The sequence below is a fragment of the Pristis pectinata genome, chromosome 12 (assembly GCF_009764475.1).
Source record: "Pristis pectinata isolate sPriPec2 chromosome 12, sPriPec2.1.pri, whole genome shotgun sequence".
NCBI lineage: Eukaryota > Metazoa > Chordata > Chondrichthyes > Rhinopristiformes > Pristidae > Pristis > Pristis pectinata.
In genome coordinates, this window is record NC_067416.1 from 45,821,579 (window position 1) to 45,836,712 (window position 15,134).

Sequence of the window (15,134 nt, forward strand, 5' to 3'; positions counted from 1 at the left end):
GTAGAAATCAGAGGGTTGTGGTGGAAAGAGTGCCCTCGTATTGGAAAGCAGTGACTAGTGGTGTCCCGCAGGGATCGGTTCTGGGACCTCTACTTGTTGTGATATTTATAGATGACTTAGATGAGGGGGTGGAGGGCTGGGTTAGTAAGTTTGTAGACGACACTAAGATAGGCGGTGTTGTGGATAGTGTGGAGGGCTGTCGGAGCTTACAGAGGGATATTGATAGGATGCAGAGCTGGGCTGACAAGTGGCAGATGGAGTTCAATCCGGAAAAGTGTAAGGTGGTACACTATGGAAGGACAAACTCCAGGGCAGAGTACTGGGTGAATGGCAAGGTACTTGGCAGTGTGGAGGAGCAGAGGGATCTGGGGGTTCATATTCACAGTTCATTGAAAGTTACCTCACAGGTGGAAATAGCAGTTAAGAAGGCCAATGGGATGTTGGCTTTCATAAATCGCGGGATTGAGTTTAAGAGCAGCGAGGTGATGATGCAGCTTTACAAAACTCTAGTTAGGCCACACTTAGAGTACTGTCTTCAGTTCTGGTCTCCTCATTATAGGAAGGATGTGGAGGCATTGGAGAGGGTGCAGAGGAGATTTACCAGGATGCTGCCTGGATTGGAGAGTATTGAATATGAGGAGAGGCTTAAGGTGCTAGGGCTTTATTCACTGGAAAGGAGGAGGATGAGAGGAGACATGATAGAGGTATATAAAATGTTGAGAGGAATAGATAGAGTAGACAGTCAGCGCCTCCTTCCCAGGGCACCAATACTCAATACGAGAGGTCATGGCTTTAAGGTTATGTGTGGGAGGTTCAGGGGAGATGTCAGAGGGAGGTTTTGCACGAAGAGAATGGCTGGTGCATGGAATGCACTGCCTGGGGATGGTGGCGGAGCAGATACATTGAACAGGTTCAAGAGCGTGTTGGATAGGCATACGGAGGAATGTGAGATAGAGGGATATGCGGGAGGAAGGGGTTAGGTAGTGTGAGAATATTCATGATGGACGGCACAACATGGTGGGTCGAAGGGCCTGTTTTGTGCTGTATGGTTCTATGGTTCTATGGTTAATAGTTTGCGATATTAAGGGCGCCTTTGTTCGCAGGATAGCTTGCCTCAATAATTTGATCGATTTTCTTTACAGCAGATAACTAAGAATATTGATCTTGCAAAGACGGTGGATGTTGTCCACATGGACGTTAGTAAGACCGTTGACAAGGTTGTGCATTGTAGGCTGGTCCAGGAGGTTAAAGCACACGGGATCCTAGCTAAGATGACAAATTGTGTCCAATATTGGCTTGGAAATCAGAGGCAGAGCATCGTGATGGATTGATGCTTTTCTGAGTGAATGTCTGTTCGTTGTGAGGTATCGGAATGTTTGCTGATGGAACCTTGCTGACTGTGATATTTATTAACGACTGGGATGTGAACGTGGAAGGTCTTATTGTGAAGGCTGGGCATAAATGGCGAAAAGATTTGTCAAAGAATACACAGAAATATCAGCAGGAGAGTTTGGAGGGGCTCTGCCAGTTGGAAGTTAAGAGCTCGAGTGTAATGGAAAGTTAAACACTCTGAGGGTAGAGCATACATGTTATATGGTAGGGCACTAAGAATGAACAGAGAGATATTAGGGTCCGACAACTGTTCCCTGTAAGTGGCAACACAGAAGGATAGGATGGTTAAGAAGGCATATGGAACGTTTGCCCTCACTGGAGGAGGAATAGAACATAAGAGTTGGGATGTCATGTTGCAACTTTGCGAAACATTGAATGAACCACACTCGGAGTCCTGTGTGCAGTTTAGTCGGTACTCAGTAACAAGGATGTAATGGCGCTGACAGGATGCAGAGGACGTTCTCCATTTTCTCCGTTACCTTGGCTGAACTGGAGAGTTGGTTAGGCTTGGTTTGTTCTCCCTGGAGAGGAGATTAGGCTTGGTTTATTCTCCCTGGAGAGGAGGCTGAGGTATGATGAGACGAATTATGAAAAGTAAAGATGGGATAGACAGCAGGAATCCTGTCTCTTCCTTCTACTTTGTCTAACACAAGACTATGTAATTTTATGTTGAATGTGAAGAAGTTTACATGTGAGGGGAAAGATCGTCACACTTTGAACGGTCATATTAGACACACTGCTGGAGGTGGTGGTGGAGGCTGATACAATCACAACATTTCAGAGACATCTGGATAGTCAATTGAATAGACAAACCTTAGAAGTCCATGCACCTAATCCGAGCAAATGGGACAAGTATAGATAGGCACTGACGGACTGAACGAACAGTTTCTATGCTCTTACCTTTGCCTGCCATCCTTCGTTCCATTTTAGTTCACATGGTCTGATCGTAAAGGCCACATTATTTCACATTATCAGAGAAAGTCATTTTTCCCAACCATTGCCCACCACCATCTTCCCTGCTGTCTTGACTAACAAATGACCCAACTTTAGGCAGTTTGCTCTTTATTTCTCTCTGAATTAGAATTGACCTTTTCTGTCAGTCGTCAGTCTGTGATTTTGGCTCAGTTTTCCCCTCCCCATTAGTTCAGCATGGCCTGCTGGTCACGTGAAACAGCCCCCCTATTGAGAAAACATATTACCGACACAGAAGCATAATCTGCTTCGAGCTCTCTCGTTAACAAATTTCTCAGTATCGCCACACTGACGAGGAGCTTTGGACCGAAATCATTAACTCTCTTCCCTTTCCTCAGATGCCGCCTGACCTGCCAAGCGCGTCGAGCATTAACCGTTTTTTTTTTGTATTTTGATTATTTTCGTTTGTGCACAAAGGATTGGATGCAATAAATGACACATTCAGATTTACACGTGAATCGCTGTTCACCTGGAAGGAGTGTATGGGTGATGGGGGTGGTGTAGAGGCATGTGTAGCGCTTAGTGCTATTGCATGAATAGGTGCTGAGAGGGTCATCTGCGGGAAGAGACGAATGGACAAAGGAGTCGAGAAGAGCCCGATCCCTATGGAAAGCGGAGAGGGGAGTAAGGGGAAGATGTACTAGGAGGTTGGATCCTGTTGGAGCTGGCGGAACTGCGGAGTTGGATGGGGAGACTCGTGGTGTAGTCGATGATGACAAGGGAAACCTTGTCCCTTTTTTCTTGTGGAGGGCGGAATTGTGTGACGGCAGACGTACGGTAAATGGAGGAGATGCGGCAAGGGCATCAATAATGGTGATGGAAGGGAAACCCCGTTCACTGAAGAAGGAGGAGATCTCGGATGTCTTGGAGTAGAAAGCCTCATCGTGGAAACAGATGTGGCGGAGAAACAGGAACTGGGAGGAGAAGATGACAGGGTGGGAATAGGTACAGTCAAGGTCATTGTGGGAGTCAGTGAATTTGTAAAATATATCAGTGGTTAACCTGTCTCCGGAGATGGAGACAGAGAAATCCAGAAAGGGGAGAGTGGTGTCGGCGAAGGGTCATGTAAATTTGAGGGCAGGGTGGATGTTGGAGGTAAAGTTGGTGAAACTGAATGAAAATTCAAGCGTTGTGTTTAGAAATATGGATGACAGCTCTTATTCACTGCAGTAATGTGTGAAGTTGTGCACGGTGTGCTTTATAATATTAGATGAATATGACGTGCTAAAGAAAATATGAAGAGACAGTCCTTTATCAAGTCAACATTACACCACATGCCGCCATGATTCAGATCAAATGTTGAAGAGAAAATTTAGAGATACCACCAACGCCTACTCATCTGAGATATAACGATCAGATGTTGATTAGGAACTGATAGAGACTAGGAGCCTGACGACAAATCATATCAATATCTAAATACTACTGTATCAGTATGTGTAATAGAGACATCACGTGTTTCCTTGGTCATGCAGAAGCTAACGAAAACATGCGATTGCGAGACTGCCTGAAACAGAGAAAGGACCTGACAGTTTATGAGAAAATAATTGTTTGCTGATGCACACTTTCGACCATTCACTCTGGTTGTCCTTTACCTCACTGTGATGTTCACTGGATTCTCAGTTTGTGTTCTGTCATTGCAGGTGAATTAGTGGATGTTGAACCAGAAGGCAACGCCAGATTACATTTTAATGGACCCGCCGTCTTTTGGTGAACGCAGACGGTGTGAGGACTGCACAAGCTTGCTTCCTCACCGTTGCCTACCTGACCATTTATGTCGGTTGTAATATTATTTCTGCGAATCTTTAACGACTTTGATTCCCTTTCTCGCATCAGTTTGATTCATAATTCTGCTTTAACAACCGCTGGTGGTTCATAAAACAGTAGCAAATCAATGAATTGTAAAATATATCCTTCAGCATGGAATAAAGTAAATTGAGGGGAAACTGTTATCGAACAGTGGCATATTTGAATCTGCCATAAGTGCGAAAGAATTCCATGAACCTACGAAAGTGCCAGAGTATTAACCAAACAATAGTACTCTGCCTGCATTTGCAGTGTTCAGCAGTTTGGTCAGTAATCTGGTTTGAAAGAAACTCCGGGTTGGGGTGGGAGGTCATTATCATCAAATCCAGTGGAACTACCATAAGGAATTTTTCCCAATAACAAAATTAGTTGCAATTTTTATTGGAGTTTGCAGCGTTTCTGTAAATTAATCACATTGCTCCATTGGAGTCCTTCTCTCAGGGTAGAATTCTCGAAAGGAATATATAGATTTCGACTTCTGTTATTGCTTACTTACTGTCTGTCACGAGAGTCAGTATTCCATCAGACTCTGACTGGGATGGTACTGATACTTCCCAAAACAATTCTCGCGCTAAACGCATGAGCTGTTGCAGAATCAGGATATGTCTATTAACGACCTCAAGTAACACGTCCCACCTGCAATTGCCGTGCTCCGACAGGGAAATCCTTTGTTTCCTGCACAAGTACTAAATTCTTCGCTAGGTTATGAAGAGGTTGGTCATCATAGAATAAGTTGGATCATAATGTAATTGCAGTGCAGACTTTATGAAAGAGAATCGTAGAATAAATAGCAGCGATATACGTGCGATTTTGTTGAGCATAAACTATGGAGAACAAACATGCAACGCCTTTTCGGTTTCATATCGTTAAATGTTACAAAACCGAGATCAGTGGAGTTTTAGGTGTATCTCACACACAAGGTACACACGTCACAATGTGTTACAATGCATAATGTATTCCCTGCGTAGACTGTAAAGCATATTATCATGATGTCATAAAGAATGATAATGGAAACAGTCCTACCATGTTCCTCGGCAGATGGGCAGAGATTCAAAGGCTTCTCTCCTCCCTCTCGACAACCGATCGCAGTAAGAAGCCACAGCGTATACATAGGTTGAGGCAATAACTGTGGACAAAAGAATGCATCAACGTAACTCAAAAAACAAATGACTGCTCACATTGGAAATTCAATCAAGATGTAAAAGTATACTTTTCTCCATTGTTTGGTTGCATGGTGTAACACTTTAATTATGAGAACTTCTGCCATTCCCGAATATTGACGGCGTTGAGGTCGATCAAATACTTGGTGATTCGAGAAAGGAGATTCCGTGGATGTCTTTGGGGTTTTGGAATAAGCAACAGCCGGCGGAGAACACATTCGCTCACCATAATAACATGAGTAAAATCCACATTCTTTTATATCAGAATCTAAGCCTTACATCCTTACAGGAACCCAGGACAAAACTACATCAGAACCTGCATGACACCAGTTCTGAGGGTTTAAAACTGGTTGCTGCTCACACCGAGATTCAATTGTACAGTCTGGATTTTGATATCATCTATCGTAACGTTGCAAATTGGTTGAAACAGTGAATTTAGGTTTCTGTGATAATGTGATATCAGGAACAACTGCAGTGATTGGCAATTAAATTCAGACCATGGTTACGTCAATTCAATTACTTCATCTGAATTTCGTATATCCTGACAAATTTTGGTGGCAAATAAATGCCCTCATAAATGGATGATTTGCTTATCTCTGTTTTGATGATACTATACTTTCCTCACTTGTATTAAATTACTGTTAAAGTGCTAACAATGAGGATGAAATAAAAAATGCTCAATGTTGTATTGACTTTTCTTCAGCTGAAATTTCTGGTCGAAATTTCACTGGTCTTCAATCACATTTTAATGCACCTTTCACTTGCTCAACAGCATGTCAATAAAATCCGGTGCAATCAGAAATAAAACTGCATGCTGTATAAAGAAAATAACATAGGGGTTCAGTCAGACAAGCAACTGGGATATTACGTCGCCTGAGGCACAGGTTTATTCCAACTATTTTATGTAGAGCTGGGCGTTTTACTGAAATAACCCAAACAATAAACCGATTAAGTTAATTGTAATGATGATGATTAAAACAATGTTTTAACTGTTCTGCCTTAACAACAACGTTAATCATTTTGATTATTTTATTTATTCATGACTAATAAAGACATGTTATCGGTAACCTTCCCAACAAATGTTTTAAACAATTTAAATTTACAAATATAATTCAACTTTATTTAAATTAAAGTTCGTAGCAGCCGTCGGGAGTTAAATTATGGAAATTGCTGATTGTGATACGCTCCAGTTTCGCACCTTCCTGGAGTTCTCCGTTAATGTACGATTGGATATTTGAAGACCTTTATGAAATGAAGACGAACAAGTAATATTATACCCGTGCAAAGTAGTCATAACTTTATTCAGAAAATGATGGAATAGATCTTAAAATGGCGAAACATTCACGATGCTACACAGAGTCTTAAATACTTAACATGGCATCCCATGAGGGTATATTATAACTGATCAAGAAAGCTAGGGTAAAGCGGTGGTTGTAAAAGGAACAAAGCCAAATTGAGAGTTGGGATGTTTACCGAAGGAATTCAAGGGCTTCGGCATTATAATGTGGATGGTAACATGACAGCATTTGGGAATGGTCAACAGGGAAGATATAGGGAAGTGGAGATGATATAGAAGCTATTCGACATAGAGGATGCTGAGACAGGAGAAGTAAGATCGTGGAGAAATTTGAGAAGAGAGTCGAGAATTTTAAAACATCCTAAATGGCAACCAATAAGACGAGGAATTATATTGAAAATATTCAAGATTGAGCCAGGTGATTTTAAGACTGATGCGTCGAAGAGAATTGATGACTTCACGGTTATAGAGGGCATAATAAACAAAGTGTACAAAGTTTGTGTTTGAACAGCCCCGCTTAAAGTTAACAATTGCATGAATCATTAATTCAACGGCAGGTAAGCTGATACAGACAATCAGGTAATGTTGGCACTCTGGGAATTAGTGTTAAAGAATCATACAGAATGGAAACAGACCATTCTTCTCAGCATGTACACTGCGGACAGTGGGCACCCACTCGTGTTAATCCAACCTTCCAGTGTCGTCCCGAAATCAATTTCCCTATCCGTACGCTGTAAATAACACAGTGCCATGAGGTCGATTCGAACAAATACCTTTACTAGCAGTGCACCGCGATGAGAATTCTCTTCAGCACTCACTAAGAGTCGCTTCCCGAGTTCTCCCAGTACAAAGGGGTAGACAGAGATTTATACAGGTATTGTCACGCACACTTTAATGAGTCAGGTGCCGGAGTTCTTGGTTGAGCAGGAAACGGACAAAGGGCTACTGCAGATGGACAAAGAGCAGCCTCGCACCACAGGTTCAGCTAATCATTTTGCAATCGGGTGAGACAAAGGCAGGTATCACCTTCATTGTTTGAGACAGCCTTCCCATTTCCCGTTAAGATTGACCATCATCTCCATAGTCAAGCATAATGGGAATCCAATTAAGTTCCAGACACAGCAATTACCACACAGCACCCAGCCCAGGTAAGCAGTGGTGTGGCTGTTCTGGCCAGAAGGACACTTTTTAAATCAGTATTTCGAGCAGCCATAATTCTCATCCGTCTTAAGATATCAATACAGTTATAGTTTATTAACCTACACCTCCTCATTCCCTCCTTTTTATCTTTTCATGATAAACGAGAGCGGCGCTGAGAACGGGGCTGAGAGCTTATTAATAAGGACCTTACAACAAGTATTTAGACATGCCAGCGCCACACAGCATACTATTATAATCACGATTAGTCCCACAGATCCATGCAGCAGGTATGACGCCCACGATCCTCCTAGCAGCAACCCCAACCAACTTGTCCCTCCTGTAAATCTCTGTTTAAAGCTGTCTACTTGCGTCTGAATGTCCTGAATGGCATGGGAGATGTTGAAGGTCTCGTCTCTCACGTTGGTGACGCATTTGTCCCCAACTATAGCACATACTCCTCCTTGCTGAGCCAACTGGCAGTCCACAGCATACCGGGTCTGCTGGGCATAAAGTAGAAGCTCTGCCAGTTCCCGGTTCACTTCCTTCAGGCCCTCCATAGTACTGTTTCCCAGTGCAGCCAGTCCACAAATAAGTTAGTTCCGGTTTTTTGCGGCTATAGTTCCTGCCGAACCCCCCAGAGAGAGAGAGTACTCAGGCATCCATAGCCGAACGATGTTTAGGGAGTTCCCAATGACATAGGATCCTTCCAATCCTCACAGAACTCCTTACTAACTGACGCACCACAAGTCTTCGTCGGACATCAGCCTTCTGGGTGCATTGGACCGTGACCGGCCCGATCGTTCCTATTGCAAACCAAGCTGGCAGAGTGGGGGTGGCTGTGGTGTAAGTGCCATTAAAGAGGAACACATACCCTTCCTTATCCCGGTAGCAGGTTACATACCCCGATTGCCGTGGACTGGGCATTTGAGAATACCAAGAGATCCCAGCAACATTTCTCCCATGCTCCCTCAGGTAATTCTCCCTGGCTAGCCATTCTAAGGAGACATTAGACAATCTCACGTGGGTCCCGTTGCCTTCTCCACAAACCCATCACTCTCCTGCAAGTAACGTAGCACACCTGGTGGCAGCGTACTCACGGCTAAACCATCCCCCTTTAAACCCGCAATTCCTCTCTGTACAGGTACTGGCGGCACATGCTATCGTATGCTGTACAATTGATAGCCTACAACCCCACTCTATGCCGGTGAAACAGTGGGAGAAGGACTGGTGGTGGGCTGTACTACTAGGTCCTGTTACTGTTCCTTGCAAGCATTTACCCGGCAGCACCCTCCTGTAAGTTCCCATCTGTCCAACACACTTTGTTTTTGAAAATTCATATTTTAAGAGGGCCCTGGGGCTCCAGCTTGGTGTGGCTATAAAAAGGCCTTCCACTGACTCTGCCAAGGGGTAACAAACGGTGCGATTCCCATGTAGCTGCATATGTATTTTGTAAAACAAATTATCCTCTAACGCCCACACAAGAGTACTGGTAATGGTGAGGAGTCCGAATATAAAAGGTATTATTTTTTTCAAGTGGTCATCGTTTGCAGTCGCTCAGATGAATCCAACGTTCCTGGGCCTTTTACTTTCACAACTGTCGGTGTTTGGAGTAGTATCTGGAAGGGGCCTTTCCACCGACGTCCCAGTTTAGGGCGCTCCCAATACCGTATCAGTACTGAGTCTCCGATTTACAGGTCAGGCAATTCCGTGTTCTGCCCTTCAGGTGGTTTAAAGGCACTCTCCACCTGCGAATGAAGAAACTTTAAAGAGGATGTAAGTTGTATGAAATACCTTTGTAGTTCATCCCCCATGATATTAAGGTCAACCTGTGTGGGGGGTTGGGTGGCAGCGTCCCATGGGCTTCTTCCCGGACGCCCATAGACAATTTCAGCAGCCGATACCCCGGTGTCAGAGTGGGGAAGGGGGGGGGGGTGGTTCTCATATGGTATAATGCTAAGGAGAGAACCTTCAACCAGTTTAGACCTGTCTCTGACACTAATTTGGTTAGTTTATTCTTCAGGTTGCTGTTAGCTCTCTCTACTACACCTGCTGACTGAGGGTAATAGGTGCACAGGAACTGCTGTTCGATATGCAATGCCTCGCACAATTCCTTATTTAATATTCCAATGAAGTGGGGGCCATTGTCAGAACTTATCCATCGGGGTACCCCAAATCTTGTAAAACCTCTGTGAGCAATAACTTTACCACTGTTGAGGCCTTATTATGGGTGGTTGGAAAAGCTTCAATCCATCTACTAAATACATCAACAATAATAAGACAGTACTTGTAACAATGTACACGCGGTAATTCAATAAACTCGAGTTGTATGCATTCAAAAGGACCACATGGCAAGGGGGTTTTGCCTGGAGTGCACTTCGCCCCTTTCCCAGCATTGGTTTATTGGTATATCAAGCACGACCGTATTTTGCCTTGTGCTGCTTCCTCCAATCTGGGGTGCCACCAGGTACGTAGTAAAATGTTACTCATTCTCTCCTTGCCAAGGTGGGTGTCAGAATGTTGGCAGTCAATAAGAATTGGTAACAAAGAATCAGGTATACATACTTGACCGACTGCAGTAACCCAGAGGCCATGTAGCGCAGAGTGCGTACACCCGTACGCCTTCCACATTTGTTTTGCTGAGTCAGGGGCGTCCCCCTGTAAGTGGTGCACAGTGACATTGTCTGAGGTGCCCGGCGTTGCTTTGTTTGGCTTGCAAACAACTGCTTGTTTTTCCATAGTGGAAACGGTTTTAGACCCCTGGCGTGCTGCCAATTTCGCTTCTATATCTGCCCTGTTATTGCCCTGGGTTATTGGGGAGGCATCTGAAAGGTGAGCGGAGCATTTAATGATGGCTAATTTGTTTGGGAGGAGGATGGCTTGGAGGAGGTTCTTTACATACCTGGAGAGGTCAGAAATACCATGTGTGCCCAGAGTTGGCCAAAGTCATGGGCAACTCCAAAAGCATAGCGGGAGTCAGTGAAGACATTAGCTACTTTGTCCTTGGCTAAAATGAAAGCTCGGGTCAGGGCAAAGAGTTCTGCTTTTTGGGCAGAGACTAGGGGCTGCAGAGTATGCGATTCCACACTCTGGGAGTCGTTAACCACAGCATAGCCGCTGAGGCGGATGCCCTTTTCAGAAATGTAGGAACTACCGTCGACGTACAGGTTTAGGTCGGCTGATTCGATGGCCTTATCTGAAAGGTCCTGGCAGGCTGCAGTTAAAAAGTGGTTACGCATTAGACAGTCATGAGGTGGGTCCGCAAGATCCTCAGGTGGGGCCTCTAGGAAGGTGGCAGGATTAATGGTCGTACAGTAAGCAAAAGTGAGGAGTGGGTTATTCAGGGGTGCGACCTCGTATCTGTTTAAGCGGGCCTGGGTAAGTTGTTGCGTCTGGTGAGAAGTTAAGAGTGCCGTTACGGTATGGGAGGAATAAACCATCACTGCCTGTTGCAGGGTTATATTGGAGGTTGCTGTTACTAGGGAATAAATGGCTGGAAGTATTTGTGAGCATGGTGGAAGTCCCCTTGCAACTGGGTCCAGCCGAGTGGGGTAGTATGCCACCGGTATTTTCCTATCCCATGGGTTTGAGTATGGATGGCTCTAGCGCAGTCCTCTAGGACATCACGAAGAGCTGAAATGGGAGATCACACAAAGGGCGTCCCAGGGCCGGGGCGCTGGAAAGGGCTTGGTTGAGGCTATCAAAGGCCTCCTTTTGTTCCTTGGTAAGTTCAAAGGGTCCCACTGACTGGCTTGAGGCCAAGGGTGTGAGGTGCTTAGTAAGGAGCGCCACGTTAGGTAGCCACTGTCTGCAGAAATTTACTAACCCTAAGAAGGCGCGCATACCCTTTGGGGTAGTGGGCGGTGGGGTGGCAACGATGGGCATAATACGTTCGGGAGTGAACCGCCGCTCAGTAGCACTTAAGAGGGTGCCCAGAAATTTTACCTGCTGCTGGGTTCGTTTTAATTTCTGTGGAGGTATTACGTATCCCCACGAGTGGAGCGCGTTAAGTAATCTATCATAAAGGGAATCGGCTTAACTTCAACTAAGAAATTGACGATGGGTTCATCGTCCGGGTTATCGGTGGGGGAAGGGTACATGGAGAGGCTACTCTCCACGTCTAGTCAATCAGAAAACGAGTTGTTGGTTGAAAAAGGTTGTCGTCTACCAGGGGGTCTGGTCTGCCGATGACGGTAGTGGGGGCAGTCCCTCCGTCAATGGTCAGGTGCCCCACAAAGGTAGCATCCCTTCGGCCTGGCGTTCGCCGGTGCGGGTTGTTGTGGTCCCCTGGGTCCTAGGTAATTACGAGAGGGTGGTGGTGGTGGCCCACAAGGGGGCCCGTACACTGGGGCTCTTACGTCATTGGGGTGTAGTGGGTTTCCTTTACCGGACCAGTCAACCCCTTCTGGAACGCAAAGTTGCCGCTCCATTTGATAGCCCGTATTGTCGGACTAAGAAGGTTGGGGCCGAGGGGGTCTCTGCACCATTTCCTGTTTTATCTTTGTGGCTTTCGACTCGCGCACGTTACTCCAGAAATGGACTAGCGCCCTCCTCATGGCTTGTCGTGTGTGGTCAGGCCAGTTCATGTCATTAGTGCGGATAGATGAGGCCACTCCCGCAGGGATGCATTGTAATAAGAGGGCGTTAAACTGGGGGGAGGCATTGCCTCTGTTGTAGGCATCGTCCCCCGCATATGTACCGTAAAGTGAACAGAAACGGTCCCAAAAGTCTGGGCCGTCCTCAGCCTTGTTTTGGTTCGGCATTCTAAAACTTCAGTTATGTCAATAGGCTGTTGGAGGGTTTTACGAAGGGCAGTTCTAATAGTGGCCACCTGGTCCTGAGGCCGGACGGCCGCCTGAAAGGCTGTCCAGTCAGCATAGGTTCCCCAGGTGTTCTTTCCACTGTGCCACTTCATTAGTCGTAAGGGTCATGCAACAAAGGCTGAAAAGGTCTTGTGGGGCGGCCTGATACATCTGAATTGTCCCAATCACATAATCTATGAAATCCTCCGGGTTGGTTTTACGATTGGGCGCCCGACTCATGATTAAGCACATCTCCTGAGGCTTCCAAGGGGTGTAAATTTGGATTGTAGGATTAGCGCTGGCTTGGGCTGGATCAGGATTGGGAACACTCCTGTTGGGGAATTGTTTCTTAACCTTGGCTCCCTTAACCCCGTTCAATATGGTCGGTAGGCTGGGATCTGTAGGGTCGCCATAATCAGTGGTAGAATCAGAGTCGGTGTCCGTCTGAGAATCTATTGAAGGACCGTCCCTTGCCAGAAAGCTCCGTAGTTTGTCTGTGGCCTTAAACCCACCTGTCTGTGGGCTTTCCCTTCGACTGAGCCGCATCCTGGTTCGGGACTGCAATAGGTTCATGGACTTGTCCTGTGGGCGGGACTTGGCTAGCAGTCGCTGGTGGTAGGGGAGGGACGGCTGGCGGGCTTGCCGCATTATATGGGGGCGGCAATGAAACTGTGGGGTAGGTAGGGGCTGTGGGTCCGACCATCCAATCTTAATCCTTTTCGTCCGTATAATTACTTTGGAACAACAGGGGCACGCCAGACATGTCGGGAGGTACCTCCACTTTATCCTTACTACTTTTATTTTTATTTCTGCTCTTCTCCTTATACACCTCATTTACCTCTCCTCTCTCCCTTCTGCTCCTTTCAACATCGTGGTCTCCGCACTGAGACTTCAGGTTCTCCCCAACTCTTAGGATTTCCCTGTTAATCACACACACTAATTCCCCTTCTGCGCGCATTATGTTCCCAGCTAGCCTGCTTAGATTTATTTGTTAGGTCTTCGGCCGGTTTTCTCCAAGTAGACATTAATAATTTTCATTTTTCCCCTGTATTCCGCTCCCAAATTGCCTTTTCTGCCTTTAGGCATTTATCTATGTAACACGTTCCCCCCAATGGCCATATTTCGTTTCCCAATTTCTTATTGAGGCATGCTGATAATTTACGGAAGTTACTCTCGTTCTTCGGATCGTCTTTACATAACTGAGATAGTGGGGTATTGGAACCAGACTTATCGAGAGTTTGTCCCATATTTGTATTCTACCCAATCGGACGGTACGAATCGCTGCGATTACCTATAAGATCGGTCTCTTTCCTTCACCCACTTCAGGTTAATGATATACCGTGGGGGATTTCCCCTCTTAAGAACCGGTCTAAGGCAGGGTGGTAGTACTGGAGAACCGATCTCAGAACTTAGAGCTCAAAACCTTGAAATTCACAACTTAAAATCCCAAATCCAAAATGGGGACTCAGACCCCCAACGGACTTAACTTAAATGGGAACTCGAACCCCGAACAGAACTGGGGACTCGAACCCCGAACAGAACTTAACTTAACTGGGGACTCGAACCCCGAACAGAACTGGGGACTCGAACCCCGAACAGAACTTAACTTAACTGGGGACTTGAACCCCTTCTTACCTGTGGCACTCGTACAGGTTCGCGAGGAGTCCGTCAGAGGATTGTCGGTAAGCGAAGGGATTGATCAGGTGTCCGACTGCCTGAGAGGGATCAAGGTGAATCGTACCTTGTGGGCCCGTCCGTCTCAGGTGGCCGTTATCCCCGTCTGTCGCTCACGCCGCTTCCGAAACCTCGTCATGGACTCCTGGCTGGCTCGCCAAATTGTCGTCCCGAAATCAATTTCCCTATCCGTCCGCTGTAAATAACACAGTGTCACGAGGTCGATTCGAACAAATACCTTTATTAGCAGTGCACCGCGAGGAGAATTCTCTTCAGCACTCACTAAGAGTCGCTTCCCGAGTTCTCCCAGTACAAAGGGGTAGACAGAGATTTATACAGGTATTGTCACGCACACTTTAATGAGTCACGGTGCCGGAAGTTCTTGGTTGAGCAGGAAACGGACAAAGGGCTACTGCAGATGGACAAAGAGCAGTCCTCACATCCACAGGTTCAGCTAATCATTTTGCATCGGGTGAGACAAAGGCAGGTATCACCTTCATTGTTTGAGACAGCCTTACCCATTTCCCATTAAGATTGACCATCATCTCCATAGTCAAGCATAATTGGGAATCCAATTAAGTTCCAGACACAGCAATTACCACACAGCACCCAGCCAGGTAATGCAGTGGTGTGGCTGTTATGGCCTGAAGGACACTTTTTAAATCAGTATTTCGAGCAGCCATAATTCTCATCCGTCTTAAGATATCAATACAGTTATAGTTTATTAATCCTACACCTCCTCACCAGCATTTGACCCGAAGCTGCATGGGTGACTCAAGTTCTCTTCCAGACACTGCGTAAATGTTGTCAGATACTCTGTTCCACCAACACCACCACCCCCGCCCCCAAATAGTGAATTCGAGATACTCAACACGCTCTTGTTAAAAAGACCCCAAT

General features: G+C 45.8%; 1 pseudogene; it reads left to right on the forward strand.

Annotated features, from left to right (window-relative positions):
- Positions 1-1,372: 1,372 nt before the first annotated feature.
- The window catches only part of LOC127576959 (Ig heavy chain C region-like), a 155,814-nt pseudogene continuing 142,052 nt past the window's right edge, over positions 1,373-15,134 (forward strand).